At 47.7% G+C, this 26,437-nt stretch overlaps 4 non-coding genes across 4 annotated transcripts; all 4 read left to right on the top strand.

Annotated features, from left to right (window-relative positions):
- Positions 1-8,261: 8,261 nt before the first annotated feature.
- On the top strand, positions 8,262-8,384 carry TRNAL-CAA (transfer RNA leucine (anticodon CAA)). Its single transcript has 2 exons — positions 8,262-8,299; positions 8,339-8,384. It is a non-coding gene; the product is annotated as a tRNA-Leu (tRNA).
- Positions 8,385-13,484: 5,100 nt separating this feature from the next.
- On the top strand, positions 13,485-13,607 carry TRNAL-CAA (transfer RNA leucine (anticodon CAA)). The gene is made up of 2 exons: positions 13,485-13,522; positions 13,562-13,607. It is a non-coding gene; the product is annotated as a tRNA-Leu (tRNA).
- Positions 13,608-13,673: 66 nt separating this feature from the next.
- Positions 13,674-13,796, top strand: TRNAL-CAA (transfer RNA leucine (anticodon CAA)). Its single transcript has 2 exons — positions 13,674-13,711; positions 13,751-13,796. It is a non-coding gene; the product is annotated as a tRNA-Leu (tRNA).
- A 65-nt stretch (positions 13,797-13,861) lies between these two features.
- On the top strand, positions 13,862-13,984 carry TRNAL-CAA (transfer RNA leucine (anticodon CAA)). Its single transcript has 2 exons — positions 13,862-13,899; positions 13,939-13,984. It is a non-coding gene; the product is annotated as a tRNA-Leu (tRNA).
- Positions 13,985-26,437: the final 12,453 nt, after the last annotated feature.

Below are 26,437 nucleotides of genomic sequence, written 5' to 3'. Positions count from 1 at the left end.
CTATTTAGAGGATACTGGCAATGTACTCTTATATGGTACGAGCCCGCAATATACTCATTTTCAAGGAAATAGCCATGCACGGCTTGACAGACTGTATGTGTCAGCAGAGCTTGTACCTCTATGTACAATGTACGAAGTAAAACCTGTTGCCTTTACTGGCCATTCCCTAGTAATAGCAACTTTTGGAAATAAACAAAAGAAAACTCGTTTCAACTGGCACTTGTGGAAATTTAATTCTAAATTATTGGAAGACGAGGGATTTAATAATGGACTAACGCAAGAGCTAAAGAAGCTACTTGCAGCGCAACGGATAAACTACGCTACCGAGTGGGAAGAGTTTAAGCAGCTTGTCAAAATAAGAGAGATTGAAAAATCTAGCAGCTTGAGGTACGCAGAGAAACAAACCAAAACACAGCTTCGCGATCAGCTTGAATTCCTGATCAGTATAGAAAGCGCTGAACCAGGAACATGTTTTAATGAAATAAGGGATGTAAAAACACAGCTTGAAAGAATAGACGCTGATAAGTACAGAGCGGCAGTTATTTGTGCACGGTCCGAGGAGCTGTGGGCAGCGGAAACGCCAACAAAGCGTGCTATGTCTGATGAGAAACGATACGCATGTCGGAAGGAAATACGACAAATAAGCACCGGCGCAGATATTTTGGCAGACAGCAATGTTATCAAGCGCGTAATCTGTGACCACTTCAAAGACGTACTGGGTCATTCGCGAAAAGCTGAAGAAAAGTTTTACAGTGAATTTCTACCGTTCATGCCGAAACTTGACGAACAAGTGAAAACGCGTCTTGGGCAACCGATTTCCGTGAACGAAATAGAGCACGCGATAGACACATTACCAATTGGTAAAGCTCCAGGTCCAGACTGCCTGGGGGCTGCTTTCTACAAAACATTTAGAGCTATGATAGCTCCTGTCCTGCTGAAAGTGTTACGAAGCAAAACGTGTTCCCATGTCCTTCACAACTTCACACATTGTGCTCATACCAAAAACTGATGATCTGGAAAAACGCCTGTTGGTGAGCTCTTATCGTCCGATAAGCCTCACCAACGTTGACTACAAAATATTCATGAAGGTGCTGGCAAAAAGATTGCAGGGAGTCATAACCATGCTGGTAGGGGAACATCAGGCATGTGGCATAAAGGGGCGAAGCATCGCCACTAACATACACGTAGCGCGATCCGTGCTAGAATGCTGCGACTCTTTTGACGACCAAGTGGCGATGATGCAGCTGGATCTGGCAAAAGCCTTTGATCGTGTTTCCCATGAAGTACTCTTGGCCATATTAGATTACTCGAATGTGGGCGAGATAATAACAGAGGGCGTGAAAATGGCCTACGCAAATTGTACAACTCGAAAACTCGAATTGTTGTCAACGGAGACCTCACAGAGAGCCTCCAAGTGCGGTCTTCTGTGAGGCAGGGTTGTCCTTTGTCACCCTTGCTATTCGCGGCCTACCTTGAGCCACTTTGCCTGGCTATTCAGAATAACGACCGCATAATGGGCTTCAGGCTGCAGTCAGCGCAAGTGAAAATATTGGCATATGCCGATGACATTGCAGTTTTCTGTTCAAATAGAAAGAGTGTTTATGAAGCCACAGATGTAGTACACAAATTCTGTAGATCCACTGGGGCTCAGATCAACTGGGAAAAAAGCTACGGGTACTGGCACGGCAGTTGGGAAGTCACGCCCGACTACTATTCTCGAATGCGCTGGTCCACCATTCCGACAGTATATCTAGGAGTACCACTTGATTGTTACCGAGAGCCTGATCGGTACTGGAATGAGCAAGCAGCGAAAGTCAAGGAAAAAACCGATGCTTGGCAAGGACGACAATTGTCCATGTTCTCACGTGCCACTGTTTGTAATATTTTCCTTGCCGTAAGGATATGGTATGTGATGAGTGTGCTGAGCGCAGCGCGGGTCAACATTCACAAAATCCATCGTGTTTTTCCCGTTTTTATTTGGTCTTCGACTTGGGAGAGGACCAGTCGAACAAATTTGTTTTTGTCCGTGAAGAAAGGTGGGCTTGGACTTGCACACTTATTTTTGAGACAAGTGGTCTCGCGTTTTATGTACCTCCGAGATCAAAACGATATGTTCCTACGCACCGTAGTGCAAACTCGGCTAGGTCGATTTCTTCCAGAGTTTCTTGTGTGTTCGTGCCAAAGCATGGGTGGGGCCGTGAGAGGGTATCTGCGAGAGGTCGTACTCGCGTATAGGATGTTGCATGTGCGATTTTCTATGGAATATTTGTGATGTAGGGAGGAAAAAACTGTATAAGGATTTAGTGGACATAATGCTACCTGTACCAATGCACCGTTTCCCGCAACGTGGAGACCCAGGAGCAGATGTTCTTAAGAGAGTGAAGAAGATGCCAGTATCGCCATCAATCAAATCCTTTTTCTTTAAACTTCACACTAACACATTATCAGTCAAAACATGGATGCAAGATAAAGGCATCTTCATTTCCTGGTCAACTAACTGTTTTCTATGCAAGAAACCTGAAACCATAGAACACGTTTTTTTGGACTGTTGGGACCAGTTTTTTTTTTTTCTGGGATGTTCTACAGAGGACTTTAAAAAAAGACTTACCCTTAGATTCCTACGGCATAAGATTCTTACCGTTACACGACGCAGATGGCATTCCATTCGATGCGATTATGCTCCGGGGCCTACATAGCTTGTGGAAAACAAGAATGCAGTTCAATCATGCTGATGTGGAAGTTCGTTCTGTACGGGAACATTTCATTCAAAGTGTTGTACATTTCAGAGAAGTATATCGGGCACTCCCTGAACAACCAGAATGATCTGATGTGCTTGACGTTTTGACGCAAATGAAAACATTTTAGCATACCGTGTCAGCCAAAGCCTGGTTGACACGTTTTATCAATTGTATATTGTTGTCAACGTCAAAGTCAGCAATAAAGAAAAAAATACAAGATGGCCGAGCGGTCTAAGGCGCCAGACTCAAGGTTAAAGCCCTTGCCTGCGTGATGTGGGCTTAGAGAGGCTTCTGGTCCACAAATGTGGGCGTGGGTTTCGAATCCCACTTCTGGCACACATTTTTTTTCTTGATTCTTTGCGCAGCAAACTTATATAGTGTTAAAATCGAGTTTGCCAGCAGTGTCAGGATGGCGATTCTACTTCCGGCCACCGAGCGTGACGGACGTGTGTATCATGGGCTCCCAAGGAGCGGATTTAGCGGCCCAGCCGGGCCGCGGTATCAGGTGTACGATCAAACCGAACGAGGACTACCAGCTGATTTTGCCGCATTTGCCAACAGGTTCGAGCGTTTTGCATACTGTTTTTTTGCATGGCGACGTCCAAGCCAGGCCATACCGTGTTGAAAACTTTCGTGACGCTCTTGAGCGTCTGTCATTGCTGCCGGAAGTGGTTGCCCTCGGGGCATATCAGATGAATCATGTTTGGGCCGTGACATTCTGCAATGACGAAGGAAAAAACAAAATGCTACAGGCGGAGGCGTTCAACGTCAAGGACCACCGCTGTGTGGTCATTGACCCATGCAACCAGGGCGTCAGGCTGAAGCTGTTCTGGCTGCTACACGGCGTGAAAGATGACGACGTGAAGGCAGCTCTGGCGGTTTTTGGAAAAGTGACCGACATGACTCGGGACAAGTGGAGAGTCAAAGGCTGCGTCGACAAGTCGTCTACTACGCGCTCAGTGACATTGAAGCTGAAGGTGGGCGTTACCATCGAGGACTTACCGCACCAACTGCGTGTTGGAGAGGACGTCGCACTCGTCCACGTTCCTGGCTCCGCTCTCCCTCCGGTGCCGCGGCACCGGACACATACGTCGGGAGTGCCGTGTGCCACGTTGCGGGCTCTGTCGTCGCTTCGGCCACGACGACGCCCAGTGCGTGCGAACATATGCTACCGTAGCTGGTCCTGGTCGTAGGGATACTACTGAGGAGCATATTATGGACGAAGTCGACGCAGTAGAGGCGACCCGTGAGAGTCGGGAAGACGCAGTACCGAAAAGCATAGCCTCAGAAAAAGCAACGCTTCCCACGGAACATGAGGCTGCCAACTCAGAAGAACCGCCTGTGCCTGACACCAGAACTGAGGCGGACGCGGGAAAAGCAGATGATGCTGCGGTAGGTGCAGCTGAGACGGTTTTGGAATCGACCGACGAGAAGGACGTTGACACGGAGATGCCCGCGGCGTCAACTTTGCCAGCGAAGAGGACGCACGACGAAGCTGATGACAAGGCGACGAGCTACGACGGGACGGACCATGAGGAACCTCTTCCCAAAGCGCCTCCTGTTCGACGTGCGGCCTACAAGCCCAAGCCGAACATCCCTCCTGATCGTAGGACTTCGTCGGGTGTCCCTCCGCCTTAGCGGAGGTGCCTTGCAGGGTCTTCGTGTTGGTAACCCGGTCTTCGATCGGGTTCAGTGCTGACACCGCCGTACTTTGCAAGCTGGAAGGATTTTTGATGAGGTGAGCTGCAAACCGATGTCACTTTGAGAGCGGCGAATCCCAACCATTTAGATGGCGCCTCAACTAACATCTAGCTTGCGTATTGCCACACTGAACGTGAGAGGTCTTTCTGCGCGAAGAAGGCAAAATCAGCTTAAACGTCTCTTGTTCGAAAACGAAATCGATCTGTTGGCTGTTCAAGAGACAAAAATTGAAAGCGAAGAGTTGACAGATGCGATGGCAGAAATTTACCGTGCACAGTTCAGTGTTTGCGCGTGCCATGCAAAAGGAAAGTCGGGAGGGTGTCTGATTTTAACTCGAAACGGCAAAGTCGCTGTGGAAACTGTATTTTCCTGTGAAAGTGGCCGGATTGTAGCATGCGATTTTTACTTTTCTGGTGTAGAGTGGAGAGCTGTGTGTGTATATGCACCTAATAGAATTCCCGAACGAGATGCATTTTTTCGCCGTGTTCAACCTTTCCTGCTGACAGAAAAGCGTGTACTATTGCTTGGAGATTTCAACTGCGTGTGTAGACCTGAAGATAGAACAAGCAACAAAACCCTGCAGGACACGAGTGCCGAGCTACTGTCTGAGATGATTAATGAAGCAGAATTGGAAGATATTGGCATTATAATGCAAGGTTCAGAACAAGCACAGTACACGCATTTCCAAGGCGTTAGTCACGCAAGGCTGGACAGAATTTATGTTCCTTCTGAAGTTGTGCCCTTGTGTTCCCAGTACCAGACTGTGCACGTCAGCTTCAGTGATCATTCTTTAGTCGTGATCACACTTGGGGAGAGGAAAAGGACTGTCAAGTTTAGTTGGGAATTATGGAAATTTAATGACTCATTGTTGGAGGATGACGAGTTTAGCAAGAAACTAAAAGACTCAGTCAAAAGCTTGTTAGAAAAAGAGACAGACTTTATACAAACGTGGGAACAATTTAAATGCGACGTGAAAGTGGCCGCTATAGAAAGAGCATGTGTTTTAAAGCGTAAAGAAAAACAGCAAGAAAAGGAACTTCGTACCGAGCTTGATTTCATGCTCAGCATGGAAGGCGTCAAGCCGGGGTTGTACAGACAAGAAATAAGAGACCAAAACTAAGCTTGAACTAATAGATGAAACGAAATATCGAGGTGCTGTGATAAGGGCACGCAGCGAAAGATTTTGGCTTGGGGAGACGCCCACAAAAAGTGCGCTCAGCGACGAAAAACAGTATGCAGTTTCGAAAGAGATAAAGGAAATTTGTTATCGCAATGACGTAACTTCCGAATCTGAGGTGATTGAAAGGGCGTTTCTGGAATATTACCAAAACTTGTTCAGCCTTAAAACGCCTGATGTTGAACATTACAAAACTGCATTCCTGTCGCTAATGCCAAGAGTCGAGGAGGACCTGGCGCAGGTACTTGAGGAGCCCATAACGGCAGCAGAAATCGAAGCTGCAATACAGCAGCTGAGCTTGGACAAGTCGCCTGGGCCGGACGGCCTCGGTGCCGCACTTTACAAGGCTTTGAAAACAGAAATGGCAATAGCATTACAGCGTGTAATAAGCGAGTGTTACGAAAGAAAGTTAACTCCGCCGTCTTTTCGAACTTCCCACGTGGTGTTGATCCCAAAATCGGACGACCCGAGTAGGTTGCAGTCAGTTGAGTGTTACCGCCCAATAAGCTTAACTAACGTAGACTACAAAATTTATATGAAAGTGCTAGCCGGGCGACTCCAAACAGTAATTAAAACCCTTGTTGGCCCACACCAGACCTGTGGCATAAAAGAAAGATCCATTTTTACTAACATACACGTAGCTAGAAGTGTCTTTGAATGCTGTGATGCAACGGAGGGTCGTGTCGCCATGATGCAACTGGACCTGCATAAGGCGTTTGATAAAGTTGCGCATGAAATTTTGTTCGTGCTTTTGGAACATGTGAATGTAGGATGTATCATCACTGATGGTGTGAAAATGGTTTATGATGGCTGTACATCAAGGTTCATAATTAATAACCGCCTGAGTAATAGTATTTCTGTCTTGTCGTCAGTGAGGCAGGGTTGCCCTCTTTCTCCACTGCTTTTTGCACTTTACCTGGAGCCATTTTGTTTAAAGCTGTTAACTACGCAAAACATTCGAGGTTACGCCTTTTGTCATAATGAAGTGAAGGTATTGGCATATGCAGATGATATAACAGTGTTCTGCAGAGACCAGGAAAGCGTGCAAGAAGTGGTGAGAGAAGCCGTAAATTTTTGTGATGCAAGTGGCTGTGCGATAAGCTGGCAGAAATGTTTTGGTTTTTGGCATGGAAAGTGGCAGGCCACGCCAGAAGTATTCTGTCGAATGAAGTGGGTAGACACGCCAGGAAAGTACCTCGGCGTGCCGCTAACCAACTACAGAGAAAGCAAAGAATATTGGGCCCATGAAACCGAACGAGTCAAAGCTCAGACAAGCAAATGGGGCGGTCACAACTTTTCCATGTTCGCAAGAGCTACGGTGTGCAACATGTTTTTAGTAGCGAGAATTTTTTACGTTCTGCAAGCGTTAACTTTGCCAAGGACTTCAGTGCAAAGGTTGCACAGAGTGTTTGCAACATTTATTTGGGCGTCAACATGGGAACGTACCAGCCGATGCAGTCTGTTCCACAAGGTGCGGAACGGGGGGCTAGGGTTGTCAAATTTATTTCTGAGACAGATAGTCACTAGATTCTTTTTCTTGCGTCAAGATAATGATTTTCTGCGAACTGTTATACAAGTGCGATTGTCAGAATCACTGCCTGATTATGTTGTGTCATCCATGTCTGCAGGGCGGAGTGGGTTAAGTGCTTTTTTGCAAGAACTTGTTGCAGCAGTCGGTATTCTTCGGTCAAAATTTTCCGATGAGTATCTAACCATTGTAACAAGGAAAAAGATGTACAAGTACCTGCTTGATGTGTTTCTGCCAGTGCCTGTTTATCGCAGTGCTTATCTTCTGGGTCCCGAAAGGGATGTGCTAAAAAGAGTCAAAAGAATGCCGGTGAAGCCTTCAGTGCGTTCTTTCTTTTTTCAATTGCATACTGGAACCCTCCCAGTGAAGCCATGGTTGCAAAGCAAAGGCCTTTTTGTACCTTGGTCAGTAGAGTGTCTTATTTGCAAGAAAGTGGAAACTATAGAACATATCTTTCTCGACTGTCATGACGCTGTTTTTCTTTGGGATGTGTTGAAGCGCACACTGAAAAAAGATTTTCCCCTGACTCCTTTTGGAATACGCTTCCTACCATGTGCAGAGCCAGGTGAAGTGCCTTGCGACCTACTAATGTTGCTCTGCATGCACAGCCTATGGCGTACGCGAATGGATGTCAGGCATGAACATGTTGTGAATCCGGCTCATCAGTATTTCATTGAGAGCATCATGTATACTCAGGAAGTTTTCGGACAGCAAGCTCCTCAGCCTGAGTGGCTGCCTGTCCTCGACCAACTAAAATCATTTAACCCATTTTATCATCGTGCACTAGCTAGAAACTGACCTGTGCTTTTATTGTCATGTCATTGTATTTTTGTTTGGTTTGCCTGGCCAAGTCGGTAATAAAGAAAAAAAAAGTGTCAGGATGGCCGAGCGGTCTAAAATCGCGTGTTAAAATCGCGTTTGCCGGCAGTGTCAGGATGGCCGAGCGGTCTAAGGCGCCAGACTCAAGATTAAAATCATTGCCTGCGTGAAGTGGGCTTACAGAACCTCCTGGTCCACAAATGTGGGCGTGGGTTTGAATCCCACTTGTGGCACACATTTTTTCTCGATTCTTTGCGCAGCTAACTCATATAGTGTTAAAATCGAGCTTGCCGGCAGTGTCAGGATGGCCGAGCGGTCTAAGGCGCCAGACTCAAGGTTAAAATCCTTGCCTGCGTGATGTGGGCTTACAGAGGCTTCTGGTCCACAAATGTGGGCGTGGGTTCGAATCCCACTTCTGGCACACATTTTTTCTTGATTCTTTGCGCAGCCAACGTATATAGTGTTAAAATCGAGTTTGCCAGCAGTGTCAGGATGGCCGAGCGACATTCTACTTCCGGCCACCGAGCGTGACGGACGCAGGATCATGAGCTCCAGCGGAGCGGCGATAGCGGCCCTTTCCAGCCGCGGAAACAGGCTCGAGGACAACGAAGATAGCGACTATCAGATTATTCTGCCAACTTTGCCCACCGGACGCGTTGTTTTTAACACGCTTTTTTTGCACGGAGATGTGCGGGTTAGGCCATACAGGGTCGAGGATTTCCGTGACGCCCTTGCCAACGTTGGTGCGCTCCCCGACGTTTTGGCGTTGGGGGCGTATCAGATCAACCATGTGTGGGCTGTCACCTTAACCAGCACAGAAGCAACAAAGAAGCTGGCGGCGTTCAAGGAACTGGAAGTTAAAGGCCGCCGCTGCCTCATCATCGATCCCGAAGACCAACAAGTGAAGCTGCGACTCCACTGGATGTTGCACGGCGTTGCAGATGATGACATCCGGACGGCCTTTGCGGCTTTTGGGAACGTGACCGAAGTGACCCGGGAGAGGTGGCGAGTTCAAGGCGTCAAGGAGAAGGGGTCCACCACGAGGACGGTGCTCCTGAAATTGAAGCCGGGCATCAAGGTAGATGACTTACCGCACCAGCTGCGAGTCGCCGGGGAATTAGCCCTTGTCGTTGTGCCTGGGCGGGCGATGCAGTGCTTACGCTGTCGAGGCACGGGACACGTCCGCCGCGAATGTAAGGTGCCCCGGTGTTCAAAATGTAGGCGCTACGGACATGAGGAGGCTGACTGTGTGCTCACGTACGCTTCGGCCGCGGGACCTGGAACGAGGGAGCGGTCGGCGGAGCTCACTATGGACGTAGTCGAGGCAGAGGAGGCGGCAAAGGGAACCGGAGAAGAGCGTACGCAGGTACGGGAGACAGACTCGTCGGGAGACTCCGCTCGAGACATCAAAGCTGCCAGCGATGCGGGGAGGAGTGACGCTGCACCTGACCTCCCTAGGTCAGACGAAGAGACGTCACCTCAGCCGGCAGACGACATGGAGCAGGATAACGGTGAGGAGCACCCGGACACCAGCGGTACTCGTTCGCCAAGCGTCACAGCCCCAGCCAAGCGACCCCACACACAGACCGATCTCGAAGGTGACAAGGCAACAGCCCCCGGTGTCGACGAGCCGCCAGCAAAAACAGTCCAACCCCGGCGGTCCACACTACGTCCGCGGCCAAACCTTTCTTCGGAGAGGCGTGCAGCGGACAAAGCGCCCCCGCTGCCGGTTCAGCCGCTCGCACCAGACGGAGGCGGTTCCAACGACGGCGTCTAGTCGCGCGCTAGACGAGGAAGGTAAGCACCATGCTTTCGGTCTATTCACCCTTTATGGAAATGGCGCCTGAAACCCCTTTGAGTGTAGCCACGTTAAATGTCAGGGGACTGGCAGCCAAAAAGAAGCAGAGCCAAGTACACCGCCTGCTAAGTGACCATGATATCGACGTGCTTGCCGTACAAGAAACAAAGGTTGATGGGGAGGAAGAGACCGGAAGCATGGTGCAACGTTTCACGGCTAGATTTTACGCCATTGTGAGCCACGCGGTAGGGACATCGGCTGGGTGTGTATTGTTTGTCAAAAAGCTGCCCGGACTGATTGTACAGGCTCACTACTCATGTCTGTCAGGACGGTGTGTTGTAGCCGATTTTGCATATTCCAATGCTGAGTGGCGCATTATTTGTGTGTATGCACCTAACATTGTTGAGGAAAGAGCAGTGTTTTTTGAGAATGTTATGCAGCAGTTAAGTACGGAGAGGCAGGTTGTAATGCTGGGCGATTTCAACTGTGTACTGAATGCTCGGGACAAAACCAGCACACGCGGCTTCAGAGACAAGAGTACTGATGTGTTGTGCCAGTTAACAAGCGAGTGGAATATGGAAGATGTGGCTGAGTACCTGGGGGGAGCGCGTGCCGTGCAGTACACGCACTTCCAAGGTTCGAGCCACGCGCGCCTTGACAGAATTTACGTGTCGCTGGATTTGATTCCCGTATGTAATGAATACCAAGTTGTGCCCATGACATTCACGGATCACTGCTTAGTGAAATGCGTATTCGGCACCAGAAAACGAAGGAATGCATTTAGCTGGGAGTTATGGAAATTTAACAACAAATTGCTCAGCGATGAAGCCTTTAGACGGGTTGTACTGAATGAACTCATTAAAGTAAGGCCGGGCACATTGTACGAAATCTGGAAGCAATGGGAGATGTGCAAAGAACAGATTAAAATAAAGGCCATTGATAGGTCCAGTTGCCTGCGGTATCAGGAGAAAATTAAAGAAACCCAGCTAAAGGCTTTGCTGGAAAAACTACATGAGCAAGAATGTAAGGCACCCGGCAAATGGATAGAAGATATTAGGAAAATAAAAGAACAGCTTGCGTTGATGGAAGAAGACAGATACCAAGGAGCGTTAGTAAGGGCAAGGGCGGAAAGCTGGAACGTGGGCGAGACGCCCTCGAAAAGAGCACTGGCATTGGAAAAGGCTCATGCAGAGAAAAATCATATTGATAAGATTGCATGGGGCGGCATGCTATCGTCAGATGACGATCATATCAGACAAGGCTTCTTCCAATATTATCAGCAGCTTTTTAACAAACAGGAGGTCGACATAAACTTGTTCAAAGAAAAGTTTCTTATGGCTATGCCACGACTAGACGAGGACACGAAGAAAAGATTAGAGATGCCAATCACAGAACTCGAGGTCGAAAAAGCAATCGATAGTTTAAATATGGGAAAGTCGCCTGGGCCAGACGGCTTAAGTGCAGCTTTCTATAAGGGGTTCAAGAACGAAATAGCGCCAATATTGACTGCGTTGTTCCAAGAAGCCTATGAAATAAACAGATTGCCGCTGTCATACGGGTTATCTCACACTATTCTAATTCCCAAGACAAATAACGAGGAAAAGCTCCAGCAGGTCACAGCTTACAGGCCAATTTCCTTGACTAATGTCGATTATAAAATATTAATGAAAGTGCTAGCAAGGAGGCTGCAGTCAGTAATCCAGGATATTGTCGGCCCTCATCAAACGTGCGGGATAAAGGGGAGATCAATTATGACTAACATACACACGGCAAGATCGGTTCTGGAGTGTTGTGATCTGACTAATGAATGTGTGGCCATCCTCCAACTAGACCTCGAAAAAGCATTTGACTGTGTCGCCCACGAAATTTTGCTCAGTATTCTGGACCACGCGAATGTAGGTTCCGTAATTCGAGAGGGTGTGGCCATGGCGTACCGCGGCTGCACTACGAGATTAATTATAAACAAGAGTCTGGGGGCCCCCATTCGGGTGCAACGTTCGGTACGCCAGGGCTGCCCCCTCAGTCCCCTTTTGTTTGCCATTTACATAGAGACACTATGTTTGAGCATTATTAAGAACGAGGCTGTTCAAGGTTTTAGGTTGCAGGCAGCTGAAGTCAAGTTGCTAGCGTACGCGGATGACCTAGCGGTGTTTGCTGTGAATCAGCAGAGCATACGGGAGGCTGTTGTGTCAGTTGACAGTTTCCGGAAAGCAACCGGAAGTAAAGTGAACTGGGCAAAGTGCCAGGGACTTTGGCATGGGGGTTGGCCATCAACCCCAGATCTTTTTGCAAATGTGACTTGGGTAACTATCCCCCCAAAATACCTAGGAGTGCCACTAAACTGCTACCGGGACAGTGATGCATATTGGAAAGAACAAGTGAACGAACTACGGGAAAAATCAGATAGATGGAAGGGGGCACATTTGTCAATCTTTGCGAGAGCGACGGTGTGTAATTTGTTCTTTTTAAGCAAACTGTGGTACGTCATGCAAGTGTTGCACTGTTCCCGGGCAAATGTACAGAAGATACATCGCATTTTAGCTGTTTTTGTTTGGTCATCGACCTGGGAACGGTGCCGACGGACGAATTTGTTTAGACGTGTGAAAGATGGTGGCCTTGGGCTAGGACATCTGTTCCTGCGCCAGCTTGTAAACAGGTTTTTCTTTTTTCGAGATGTGCGTGACCCTTTTTTGAGAACTATGTGTCAACTAAGGTTGACCGGTGTTTTGCCTGATTTTGTTGTGGGAACAAATTATTTTTCCGCAAGAACTTTCGGTTACTTCAGAGAAGTTGCTGATAGCGTTAAATTTCTTGTTGTGCGTTTTTCGAGAGAATATTTAAGTGACGTGAAGCGGAAAAAGCTATACGCAGATCTGTGTGATGTTGTTTTTCCAGTGCCAATGTACAGAGCTTTGTACGATGGAGGCCACGGAGGGGATGTTCTGAAAAGAGTAAAAAGAATGCAAGTACAGCCAGGAACCAAAACTTTCTTCTTCAAGCTACATACAGAAACACTATCAGTTAAAAGGTTCTTAGAGGGAAGGGGTTTATTCCTACCGTGGGGTTCGCATTGCCTAATCTGCAAGTGTCCCGAAACAATAGACCATGTGTTTCTTCACTGTTGGGAGGGGGTGTTTTTTTGGGACGTTTTGCAACGAACAATTAAAAAAGAGCTCCCGCTTCATCCCTACGGTATCAGATATTTGGCAATTGAAAACCAGGACGGGTTCCCGTTTGATCAGGTAATGCTCTGGGGCCTCCATAGTATATGGCGCTCCAGAATGGCGGGGTATTACTGCGATTCTGACGCGAGACCAGCCCGTATGTATTTTCGGGAAAATGTACGTAGATTTGTTGAAGTGATGAAACTGCAAGCTTGTGTACCCGATTGGCTACCCAGGATGGAAAATTTGACTCTGTTGAGAGAATTTTAAACTTGACATGGCCTGCCAGGAAGATCTGGCAGGTTGCTGGTTTTCAAAGTTTGGTTTATGTAATTTTTGTGTTGTTTTCTCGAAGGCAATAAAGAAAAAAAAAAAGGATGGCCGAGCGGTCTAAGGCGCCAGACTCAAGGTTAAAATCCTTGCCTGCGTGATGTGGGCTTGCAAAGGCTTCTAGTCCACAAATGTGGGCGTGGGTTCGAATCCCACTTGTGGCACACATTTTTTCTCGATTCTTTGCGCAGCTAACTCATATAGTGTTAAAATCGAGCTTGCCGGCAGTGTCAGGATGGCCGAGCGGTCTAAGGCGCCAGACTCAAGGTTAAAATCCTTGCCTGCGTGATGTGGGCTTACAGAGGCTTCTGGTCCACAAATGTGGGCGTGGGTTCGAATCCCACTTCTGGCACACATTTTTTTCTTGATTCTTTGCGCAGCCAACCTATATAGTGTTAAAATCGAGTTTGCTAGCAGTGTCAGGATGGCCGAGCGGTCTAAGGCGCCAGACTCAAGGTTAAAATCCTTGCCTGCGTGATGTGGGCTTACAGAGGCTTCTGGTCCACAAATGTGGGCGTGGGTTCGAATCCCACTTCTGGCACACATTTTTTCTCGATTCTTTGCGCAGCCAACTTATATAGTGTTAAAATTGAGCTTGCTGGCAGTGTCAGGATGGCCGAGCGGTCTAAGGCGCCAGACTCAAGGTTAAAATCCTTGCCTGCGTGATGTGGGCTTACAGAGGCTTCTGGTCCACAAATGTGGGCGTGGGTTCGAATCCCACTTCTGGCACATATTTTTTCTTAATTGTTTGCGCAGCCAACTTATATAGTGGTAAAACCGGGTGTGCCAGCAGAGGAAAGGCAGCATGTCAAGAGATTCCAGGATAGCAGCATGATTGATATTGTCGTACGCCTTTTCAACGTTCATGGCGAGTACGGTAAGTACAGGCGCGGCCGTAAGTAAACGGAGCACGCTATTGCGTTCGAAGTGCATTCACGTTTTCTCCATTGGTAATGAAGAAGCGTTGTTTGTCTACAAGAAAGCCCACCAACCTCTTCTACCAGCATGCGAGTACTACTGCTGGAAATTTCAATAACGTGACGCGTGAAAGATATTCGAAGACAGTTTCATGTTCCGTTTACTTTTGTGCGCGCCTGTGCGTTGTGGCTGCGAGTTGATGCTAGAACTGATGACGGCAAGACATCCAATCCATCTTCTGTACCTATCGACGTCCGAAAGCCTTTTGGGCGGGGTAGAAACCGTGGTGCTCAAGCCACCACGGCAGTCGTGTGGCAAACATTTTTTCGGTAAGCTTACACAAAGTGGGCGTAAGCGAAATAGGCCGGAAATTATCAAGGTCTGTCGGCGGCTTTCCCGGCTTTGGGAGGGGGATCACAATAGCTGATTTCCAAGTTTCTGGTACGGTGCCCTTTATCCGTACCTTGTTGATGGTGGAGAGGAGTTGAGGGAGTACAGCGGAACTCAAGTTCTTGTACACCTCGTACGGAATGGAGTCCGGACCGGGTGCAGTGTTCCGACGGGCCTCACCTATTGCTGCAAGCAACTTGGGCATGGAAAATGGGCTTGCAATTCCCTCGGCGTCGGCTGTAGATGGTAGCCTGTCGACATATGCTGGAATGCCAGCCAAGGAGGCTCCTGTGGTCCTTGAAGGCAACACGCCATACTTGGATGTAGTTTAATTTGCAGCTTCTGCTCTCACAGAATTATTTTAATGTGATAGCGTGAAGGCTCCCATTCTGCCAAAAATCCGGCGTCGTCGCCGTTGTGAGCGAAAAATCCCCGCAGAGACAAACTAGGTGGGCCACTAGGTCACCGGCCTTGTGGCGTCATCCCAACCTGCTCATCGGATTGTAAGCGAAGTGTCCATTGTTGCACGTGGCAGTTAAACTAATGATTGGTCGCTAGGGGTTCCTCGGCAAGAGAACCATAGTTCACACAAGGCCCGCCGCTGGGGGCACCTGCCATCGCAGGGCAGTGGCGCATCGCTTAACCGCTGCACCACAGCGCCAGGAGTGGTATGAGGACTCCCAACATTTATAAATTTAAAATCAATCGAGAATGCACAATTCCTCGTCTATGGGCATTAACCCATAAACACTATCGCATCATACTCTTGAGGCGGAGCCTTAGTGTCCCTTCCAGTTTTTTTCTTTCCCTATTTTTTCATTTGTAATTCACATGTTAAAGACAATGGACCTGGAAAGGCATATTGCTGAGTGGTTGCCCTCTACGGGCATAGAACACGATCATCAAGCGGCTACAAAGGCTACGGAAATGTGATGTTCAGCGCTTAGAACTTCTCCAGTAAATCGAAGAGAATAATTTGATGTTTCCTAATCCTGTCAGCAGGAGAATTCTACTTCAGAGGATATTAGTTGCATCCGCTTCACACGCTCAAAGTTCATCAACGCACAATGAACCTTGCAATGACGCAGTACCAGAAAAGATAATTCCTTGGAATGTCCAGTTCATCAAGTGCTAAGAAGGTAAAAGGACACAAAAACAAAATTTAAATAAAATGGTAGGAATCATCTGCACCAAGGTCCTTGAGAGCATGCCAAGTCTTGGACAGAAAGTTCTTACAAGTGGCGCAAATTAAAGTATTCAGAGGCACCCGAAGACATAATAAAAGAATACTGGCGCCAATAAATGAAATACATCACACAAGAAAGAAGACAACACGGACGCTTGCTCACAACGGTTTAATGAGGTGAAAGCGATCGACATATATACCCTTACAAAACTTTGGACATGCGCACGCGTACAAGGCAACAGGAAGATGCAAACAAAATGTATTTTCATAGTAGGCGTGAAAGGATTTCTTCTCAACCTCACAGAGATAAACAAATGTGTCAGTTTCACAGTTCGAACTGTCATTTCTTCTGAAAGGACTTCAAACTTTCACGAACTGCTTGTTGTCTGCCTCTGCCCAGAATCCTCACATCGCGGAGTCATGGTATGCAGTTGATGCAAGCCCTGCAGTGTTCAACAAGTCGCATCCTCATTATATTCTGTACTTTTCGCAGACAATGGGAGGCTACGGAACGTACGAAAACGAGAACAGTCGCATTTGCCGCGGTCATTGGCTTCGGTACAGCGCCGCGATGTGGTTCCGCAGACGCTCCGCGGCCCTGAGCAGTTCATTTACTTTTGCGACCGATAGTACGTCAAGCCCCGCAAGGTTGCTGGTCTGAGCTCTGCTCGAGATCGAGTAGACGTCGTTCGCGATAAGGAGCACCGCGTCTTGAAACCAGACATGTCGGCGGAACCCAATGAGCGTAGATGGTAGTTATCATGTTGTTCTCAACGTCATTCGTACCTGCTCAGCGCCAGTCTTTCCATCACCTTTCCTACTCCCGATGTTGACGAGATCGGTCTCAGGTTGGTAGAGTATATTTAGCCTCATGTCGGACAGAAGCTTGGTAGTGGCAGTTGCCATCATGCTTGGCATTTTGTTTCGTTACATTTCGTTAAGCAGTTCGTCCAACCAAACAATGTTATCCGTAAATTTGCGACTATATTTAAATACATATTTTTATCCTGACCTTGATACTTTGTCATCGCCCTCCTTTTGAGCCAGTTTTTTTTTCCTTGCCAACTTCACTCATATGACCATTGTCCTGTAAACTCAAGGGCCTCAGGGGCAGCTTCTGTCCCTACGTCGTCATCCGGATGGATATCGCCACATTCTAGTATAAAGTGTTCAATTCTTCAATTGTTTCCACTGGCTGAAGGCTTCACATTGTAGTAAACGGGCTTCGCAAGCCATGGTCGCGCCCGACTAATGACAGCTACAGACAGCATAACAGACACCGGTTTGTTCCGGACCAAACCAGCGCTTTCTAGCGGGCACAACAATGAACGTAGCGGAGGATCAGAGACTGCGGTTTGGCTCTCCAGAGGGCAATGCGCGGACTACAACAAAGCGGGTGCTAAGACCTAAGCGCGAGAAAACAAACACATTGTGGCGCGAATGGGAAGAAGCGGAACAGCTAAAGGGCGGCTCGAAGCGGCATAAGACACCAGCTGCTCTCGTAGCAGCCACTCACGCCAAGCAGCTGTTCCATCTTCGGATACGCCGCTTCCATCTTCTGTCTTCCTGGTAAGGTGCTGCCCCGCCGCCCGTGTACGAACTACATCGCGACGGCCAGTGCTGGCCGCCGAAAGCGTGACCTCGCCCCAGCAGCGCTCTCCCCCGAATTCCCCCGACGCGCTGCGGTGCTGCTTTCGCCGCCCTTATGAGGTCACCGCACAGTGATCGCATGTGACCACATCTCGCGAGCAGCAGTTCTGTCGTTCTGTCACGCGCAGTTGCGCTGCACACGTACAGTCACGAGCAAAAAAGATTAGCACACATGACGGAACACCAGAGCGCCGGAATGGCAACGCGTGGCGCTGCGGGTGGCGAAGAGACTGATAACGAGAGTGCCGGGCCGTTCCCATTCTACAGTATTAGGGGGGTTCAGCGGACTGTCGCGGACCAGCAAAATTACTGGCTCAAATCAGCGCTACCATCTATTGTTCCCGTGAGTTCCTTTTGACAAACCATTGCGGATATAAAAAAACAGTAATAAAAAGAGGTCGTCTTTGCTCATGATAACCGAGCCAAAATAAATGCCGCATGCGCAGTCACGTAGGGTCGGCACTTGGACGCTCGAGCGGTGCACGCTTGATAAAGCTTACTTCCTGCCGTCCCCCCATGCTGCAAACATGGAAACGGCCGGAAAGGCAGGTCTGCGAACCGCAGCGCCGCATGGTGAGATATCACAGTTCTGATCGCCAGTGACCTGTGCTAATATTTTTTTGCTCGCGACTGTACACACTTGAATGATCGGAAGACAGCGCGCGCAGTTTAAATGGATAAAAAGTGACCGAAGATCTCCACACTCCCCCTCACAAGACAGAACACTTCCCGAGGCATCAGAAAAAATCTGCCTCTCCCGTAACCGAGAGTAGAGTAAGCATGAAATGTTTACGAGCATAACACATTGGTTGTAGATGGTACTAGTCAAAATCTTGAAATGGGTCGTGTTCAACACACCACACCACACTCTTCTTGTTGCGTTTAAGCGATCGCCTGCAATAGTGCGGGCTTAGGCAGGCAGCCGCGGACCGTGGAGGCCTTGTCGCTTTCGGGAGCGGCCGCATAAGCATGGCGTTGTCGGCAGGGGCGAGCAGTCTTCTGCTGTGGCGTATCACTCGCAATGCGATCGCTTTCCGCAAGACGCTTCCTACCTCTCCTTTCATCAGGCTCCATTGCTCGGTTTAAGCAGCTGTGACGGTGGCGGCATTTAAATGCAGGACGATGCAGAAGCGTACGCGGACACGACGAGACGCAGGCCTGACAAGAATGTATATGCAGCGCGTTCGAATACTCCGCGAGCGTGTATACATTTGCCTGCCAAAGGGGGAAACGTCATGAGCAGAAGGCCCAGCGGCCGGTCTTTTACATGCGCGAGTGTGGGACCGTAGCGCCATCCTTGGGGACGGCGCGGAAGCAGTTTTTCCGTCCCCGCGCGCGCGTGATCAAGGCGGCGTGTCCGCCCAAAGCCCTTCTCGCCCTGGCGCTCCCCTCTTGCTCTAAGCGGACCTCTCTCAAAGCCCCTAACGGTGCCCGGATGTTCTCGTTTCAGTGCCCGGATATTGGATCTCGGTCTCGGCGTGACGTCACCACACTGCCGACAACGGGAGCTAAGAGCATTTCATGCTTAAAGGCGACAAAAGAAGGGGTACAAAAGCAATGGCGTGCCGCGGTTATCCAGGTGCACGATTTAGACATCAGCAGACCTTGGGAAGCCCCAGCTATGTAACGGTCAGGGTGGCCGCTGTGGTCGCCGCTGTCGTTCCAGTCCGAACGTGCCATCCTCCTGGTGAGCCACGGGCGTCTATTTGGCTGGTGGAAGGCCTTGGTACGCTCTGATGTCAGCCACGTCGGCCGGCCCAGTTTCTCGACCACCATGCGCATTACGAAGTCAGTACGACAGCCGAGACACACGCTTTGTTACCACTTTGTTAACCCTTTTGCCGCATCACTAAGTGGGTGCATGTCACGGGACACTTTGTCGCAGACGGACAACTCGAGGGGTCGTCTGCCCTTCTTATGATGATTTCAGTGCTCAAGGTGGGCGAGTTCCAAGTTCTCTCTGGCCTTCTTGAAGGTTCCGGCCAGGCAGCTAGAAAGATCCTGCGTATGGCTGAAATAATTGCGAGCTGGTAATACAGAACCATGGGAGGAAGCGTGCTCGATAGGAAACCGCAGCTCTCTAAAGAGAAGCCGAAATGCCAGAGTAAAACCAGTGGACCGGTTTCCAGTTATCCGTGTGGCGAAGGCCATTTCCTGGATACGCGCGTCCCAGTCCTTATGGCGCTACGTGAACGCCACCAGCATATATTCTTTGGATTCCTGTTGACACGCTGTGTCTTGTTGGATTGGGGATGGTAGGTCGTCGTCTTTTTGTGCTGGACGCCTAAGGCCTCACAGGTGTCAACAAAGGGCACGGCAGCTGGGCTTGCGCACAGATGGATAACCCGCTTGTCTTCATCGTGCAGATCATTGCCAGCCTGCTGGTGATACCGTCGGGATGCCAACAACCACGTAAGCACTTCCAGTACGAACTTGTTCATGTGCTGTGGAACGACAACGTTTCAACGCCCCTGATCCTACGATCTACGGATGGATTTCGTCACCTACCATCGCCAACGACTAGCGGCAGCGACAGTGTGGTCTTCAAGCCATGCTTAGCGGCGCTACAAGCTTCCTGGGCTATAAAAGCCGTGAATGAAGGATTTCAGACCAAAGGGCACGGCAGCTGGGCTTGCGCACAGATGGATAACCCGCTTGTCTTCCTCGTGCAGATCATTGCCAGCCTGCTGGTGATACCGTTGGGATGCCAACAACCACGTCAGCACTTCCAGTACGAACTTGCTCATGTGCTGTGGAACGACAACGTTTCAACGCCCCTGATCCTACGATCTACGGATGGATTTCGTCACCTACCATCGCCAACGACTAGCGGCAGCGACAGTGTGGTCTTCAAGCCATGCTTAGCGGCGCTGCAAGCTTCCTGGGCTATAAAAGCCGTCAACTAAGGATTTGAGGCCAAAGGGCACGGCAGCTGGGCTTGCGCACAGATGGATAACCCTCTTGTCTTCCTCGTGCAGGTACGAAAGCCTTTTGGGAAATGTTTTAGATCTAGCGAGCGTTGCCTTGTGCTGCCGTGCCCTGCGGTACTTCTTTATACAGTGTGCGATGTGGTGCGTATATTGAAATTGTTACTGTTTGCGGGTGACGTTGAGACAAATCCTGGGCCTGATATGGTAGAACTTCTTCAACAGCTACGACAGATAGCCGATGACATAAAAACAATAAAAGAAGAAAGGTTAACATCGATAGACAACAAACTAGAACGCCTTACCCTACTTGAAGACAAGCTTTCGTCATGTACTGAACATGTTGCAAATCTTCAGCAGCTCACATTATCTCTGGAATTAAAAGTAGACGAAGCCGCCGGGGTGGCTCAGCGGTTATGGTGCTCGGCTGCTGACCCAAAAGACGCGGGTTCGATCCCGGCCGCGGCGGCTAGAATTTCTTTGGAGGAGAAATTCTAGAGGCCCGTGTACTGTGCGATGTCAGTGCACGTTAAAGAACCCCAGGTGGTCGAAATTTCCGGAGCCCTCCACTACGGCGTCTCTCATAGCCTTAGTCGCTTTGGGACGTTAAACCTCATAAACCAAACCGAAAGTAGACGATCTCGAAAATCGCTCCAGAAGATCGAATATTATAATTTATGGCATGCCTGAAGAGGAAGAAGAAAATAGCGACTCGCTGGAGCGAGCTGTGAATCAAAAAGTTGTCAAAGAATCCTTAAAACTGGAAGAAGTTGCAATAGAACGCATTCACAGACTAGAGAGACCAGCAGAAGACAAAACAAGGCCTATAATACTGAAGCTTTTAGATTTCAGGGACAAAACGAACATTTTACGTAACTGCCACAAATTAAAGGGCACCGAGTTTACCATAAGTGAAGATTTTTCGCCTCGTGCCCGCGAAATCAGAAAAAAGCTATGGAAATACGGGAAACCAAAAAAAGATTGCGGTGAAAAAGTGTCGCTGGTTTCCGACAAACTAAAGATAAACGGTGAATTGTACTTTTGGGACAACAAAAAATGTGAAGTGTCACCAAATGCAGCTCATCCAGTTACACCTTTACTAACCGAGGCAAAAAACCAAAACAGAAGTACACGGGCTCTACGCACGCGCCGTCCACAACATCCCAAATAACTTTCGTGAACATTAATGCGCGTAGTATTATCAATAAGCTCGGTCCCTTGGAATCTTTATTATTAGGTTTAAAGCCAGAATTCATGGCTATAACAGAAACTTGGCTGACAAGAGAAATCAAAGTCTTTGAAGTAATTCCCCCCAACTACTCCATAGCACGCAAGGACAGGCTGACGCGAGGCGGAGGCGTGGCATTAGTGATAAGAAAAGATATACATTTCGTTATGTTACCTGAAGTTGACGGAGTTGAAGCAATTTTTTGCAAACTCTGCTTTTCTGATTCTGCAATCGTTGTGGGTTGCGTCTATCTTAGTCCATGTTCTGATCCTATCATACTTCATTCATTGTATACTTATATGCAACATCATGTTAAGGGGGCGAGACTAATACTTTTAGGGGATTTCAATCTTCCTGATATTAACTGGAATACACTGCACCATACCTCACCTTGCGCTGATGTTGTTTTTGATATAATGCTTTCTTTTAACCTCTCGCAAATTGTAACAGAACCCACACGTGTGCAAGGAACTAGCTCCAATGTTTTAGATTTAGTTTTCCTGAGTAGCCACTTCTCCTGTCCAGAAACAAAGGTTGAAATTTTAAATGGCCTGTCTGATCACAAACTTGTAATGTGTTCTGTCCCGCATCACTATAGTGCCCCTTGTTTTCCATCTACAATAACGTACCCAGACTACAACCGAGCTGACGACACTACCATACTTGATACTTTATCACACGAACTAACACCATTTCAGCAACTCTCAGATGATATTAATACTGACATAGAAACATTGTGGCAGAGATTCAAAAACGTTGTGTCATATTGCGTTACTAATTATGTGCCTACCAAGACTAAGAGAATACGCAAACGTAATCCATGGATAACTCGAACCGTAATTCATGCCAAGCGAAAAATTCGCGGGCTGAAAAAAGTGCAGAAACGCCATCCATTACCAAAAACAATTGAAAAAATAAACTCTGCCATCACTGATTTAAGAACCAAAATAAAAACAGCTAAAACATTTTACTTTACTAATACGCTGACTCGTTTCTTAAAAGATGCTCCCCAAAAGTTCTGGTGTCACCTGAACCATAAATCACGAAAAGATAACCAAGCTTCTCCAGAAGAAAACAGAAATATTGCAACCACGCTGAATAACTACTTTACTTCTATTTTCACTACAGACAACGGAATTAAGCCTAGTATTAGTTCTTGCTCAGCAAATAATTTAGAACCCCTTACTGTAAAAGAAGCAGGAGTCTTAAACCTCTTATTAAGCTTGCACACAAAGAAAGGATCAGGACCTGATGGAATCTCTAACTTTTTTTTGCGTAGATATGCCGAATGGGTAGCAAAATATTTAGTAATACTTTTTAACAAGTCATTGTCATCGCACACCATTCCTAAAGAATGGGAAATAGCTAAAGTGACACCTATACACAAAACAGGAAGCATATCAGATCCTTCAAATTTCACACCAATTTCACTAACAAGCACTGTATGCAAGTTACTAGAGCACATTATCTTAAAGCACATAACAACCTACTTAGAGGAAAATCAAATTTTAACACCTTTTCAGCACGGCTTTCGGAAAGGAGTTTCTACAATCACACAACTAATCGAACTTACACATGACATATCCTTCGCTATTGATGAAAAGAAACAAATTGATCTCAATTTCTTAGACTTTTCGAAAGCTTTCGACCACGTATCACATTCCAAACTTATGAAACTTAATGCAACCCTTGGAGCTGGCCCTATAGTAGACTGGATCGTTGATTATTTGACTTACCGTACTCAATTCGTCGAAATTAACAATGATAAGTCCGAAACAACTAATGTTACATCCGGCGTGCCACAAGGAAGTGTTCTTGGCCCAGTATTATTTTTATTTTTTATAAACGACTTACCTACTAGTATTTCTCACAATATTAAACTCTTTGCCGATGACTGTGTACTTTACCAGGAAATTAACTGCGTCAATGACCATATAGCTTTAAATAACGCTTTAACAGCAGTGACCAAGTGGTGTGAAGAATGGCAGATGACTATTAATGTTAAAAAATCAGTTGCTTTATCCGTAACCAGAAAAATACACCAAATTACCAGTACACATTAAACAACATTCTTTTTGATTCGGTGTCCGAATATAAATATTTAGGCATAACACTTACCTCTGACCTCAGATGGGATTATCTTGTTAACAATGTCACATCAACCGCCTTAAAACAGTTATTTTTCATTAACAGACGCCTCAAACTAGCACCATCGGAAACAAAGCTTCTTGCGTATAACACATATGTCAGACCAATTCTAGAGTATGCTAATGTTGTTTGGTTTGCTTTCACTAACAAGCTTACTAAACAAATAGAAGCAGTGCAGAGGAAGGCGGTCAGATGTATATTTAATAAACACAGGTTGACAGACTCACCAACAGAACTACTCAAACACGCAGGACTACTAACCCTTCAAAACAGAGCAAAACTAGCGCGCTTTAAAACCATGTACCAACTCGTACACAATCAATTAAAAGTCGACACTTCAAGATACATATCACAATCACAAACGCGACAAACACGTAATAAACACATACACACTCTAAACGAGTTTTCATTCCGTACTGACACTTTCAAATATTCATACTTCCCTCGTGCTATACGCGAATGGAACACCTTGAACACATCCATTGTTAGTAATCCATCATTGCATTCCTTTAGCACACGTGTGGAAAATCAACTACTTATATCTTAGTATTTATTGAGTTCATATATGTCATTACGAAGCTATTCCTTCCGTTTGTGTTTTCACTTGTGGTATTATTGTCCGCCAAAATCATGTCACATGCTCCTCATTCTGGTTTATTTGTTGCAGGTATCTTCTAATGTATAATCTCGTGTCATATTTTTATGTACTTTGATTAATTACCATTGCTATTTTTTTGTGCGCCTCTGTACTTTTGCCCTCCCTGTTACGATCCCTGATGGGATTGACAGTATCGAATAAATAAATAAATATATAATCTGCACGTGAAATAAGCAGCATGTCCGTGATAAGACGTGCTGGATAACCAAAGCGACTGAATGTCTCTAAGAGCTTATCCCAGATTCCTTTCGACTCGAGTTTGACCAATGGGTACAAGTCCACCCATTTCGAGAAGTGGTCTGTGACAACGAGCAGGTAGCGATTCCCTTCGCTGAAGTAGGATAAGGGCCCATCACGTCGCACGCCGCGGTTTGCACGGGTTGCATGAGGCCCGGTGGCTTCTCCCTCCTCGGCTGGGGGGTCTGGCAGGTAAGGAAAGTTCGAAGGTACTTCAGGACATCCTTTCTCATGTGTGGCCGTGTCACGACGCGGCGCAACATGCATAAGTTTTCTTGCCGTTGCTATGGTCTGCAAGGTATGTGTCGTGAAAGTAGTCCAAAATTTACTTTCAGGGGCTCTTCGGTACAACAACACGGAATGGAGACGCGCCACTCTCCGTGTCGTATCATAACTGCAGAGAAGAAACACAAACACGTGGAGAAGAAACACACAACACACGGAAAAACGCTGTACTCACAACTGGCTTTATTGGTAACAGGGCATGCTGAATATAAAGCTCAATGAAATCGTTCGTGGTCGTGAACGGCCACTGTGTACAGTCGGGGACAAAAGTCTCCGGACCACGTGTTCCTCTAACGAATCCGATAGCTCTGCTATTAGTCGGCGGCTGGAGACCACACTTGTGGAGGTAAAAGTTAAATTTTTGTTCTTTCATCTCCACAAGTGCGGTCTCCAGCCGCTGTCTGATTGTAGAGCTGTAAGCTTCGTTTGAGGAACACGTGGTCCGGAGACTTTTGTCCCTGACTGTACGTCTCCAAGTTGCAGTAGAACCTACTAAAGAGACGGGCAGTATACGCTGAGCATAGCGCAGTCCGAAATTGCCATTACTTTCTGATAGTCCTGTAATTTGTAAAGGAAATCTGACAGATTCCTTATCGGCGTCCTCCTGGTATACCTTGGCACTAGCAAATTTACCTGCTATTCACGAGCCCTATGTAAGGTGCCTACATCGCAACCGAGACGCCAGGTTTGAACCGAGTGTCCATCAGGTGACACTGCACCCTGTAACGTTTGCCAGTCTCCCAACATCGCTATGAATTGAACCTTTGATTGAACTGGCTCAGCCATCAAGCCAAGCACTTTGCTCATAAACTCGGTCGGCTCCTGCCACATTCCTCTTAAATGTGCCTCCGCAAATGCTGCATGCAGGGACTGCTGGTCTTTCAGTGATCAGCAAGGTACCGAAAGGTGACCTTGAAGTGTCCGACTTAGTTAAGCACAAAAGGAGCGAACATTGAAGGCTAATACCAATTCGCGACACTCGCGGGCGAACCAGTGCTCGAGTAAACATCCACGTTGGGCGCCAGATGAAGGCCTCGCCTTCTAGGGAACGGGGTTTGCAAGCCATAGCCTGCCGCCCATAGCCATGTCGCCTGACGAGTGACACATCCACAGTCAGCATAAAAGACACCGGTTTGTTCCGGACCAAACCAGCGCTTTTAACGGGGCACAGCAGTCAACGTAGCGGCGAAGCAGAGCATGTGACCTCAGCTCTCTAGAGTGCAATGTTCGGACTACAATAAAACGGGCGCTGACACCTGGCAGCGGCAGAACAAAACACACTGAGGCACGAATGGGACGAAGCGGAACATTTAAAGGGAGGTTCGAAGGGGCATAAGACACCAGCTGCTCTCGTAGCAGCCACTCACGCCAAGCAGCTGTTCCATCTTCGGAGACGTCGCTTCCATCTTCTGTCTTCTTGGTAAGGCGCCGCCCCGCCGTCGGTCTACTACATACATCCCGCCGGCTCGTGCTGGCCGCGAAAGCGTGACCGTGCCCCAGCAGCGCTCTCCCCGGAATCTTCCCGACACGCTGCGGTGCTGCTTTCGCCGCCCTT

The sequence above is a fragment of the Amblyomma mixtum genome, chromosome 1 (assembly GCF_055824585.1).
Source record: "Amblyomma mixtum isolate Tamu chromosome 1, ASM5582458v1, whole genome shotgun sequence".
Taxonomy (NCBI): Eukaryota; Metazoa; Arthropoda; class Arachnida; order Ixodida; family Ixodidae; genus Amblyomma; species Amblyomma mixtum.
This window is presented reverse-complemented; position numbering and strand designations above follow the sequence as displayed.